Raw genomic sequence first — 436 nt, 5'->3', positions numbered from 1 at the left:
GGAAAATTTGCTTTAAGGTGATACCAAACATTTTAATAGCACAGTCTCAAGAACTTGCTTTCTGTGACTGACTATGGAGGATCTGGACTATCAATCAAAACAAGTGCATGTGCAGGCCCAAATCAGGCCTCCAAACAAGCCCACAAACTCTTTCATGTTTATAAGTGCCACTCATCCCAGGGGGTTTTGTAAATTCTTCTGGTCAGTTCTTCCTCCAATAGGGCACATCAAAGGGGTTTCAGAAATGGTCCGAGACTACAATGCTGGTTGACTGAAGTGATATCCAACTGACTATGATACCAAACTCAACTGCACCCTCAATCCTTTCTCCTTTCCTATATAACCCAATGCTGAGGAGGGACAAATGGTAATATGGACATAATGTGGAGAGGTGGGATAAAACAAGATGGGTAAACCAGTGAATTCCATCATGTAT

Source organism: Penaeus monodon, chromosome 34 (genome assembly GCF_015228065.2).
Source record: "Penaeus monodon isolate SGIC_2016 chromosome 34, NSTDA_Pmon_1, whole genome shotgun sequence".
Classification (NCBI taxonomy): Eukaryota; Metazoa; Arthropoda; class Malacostraca; order Decapoda; family Penaeidae; genus Penaeus; species Penaeus monodon.
This window is presented reverse-complemented; position numbering follows the sequence as displayed.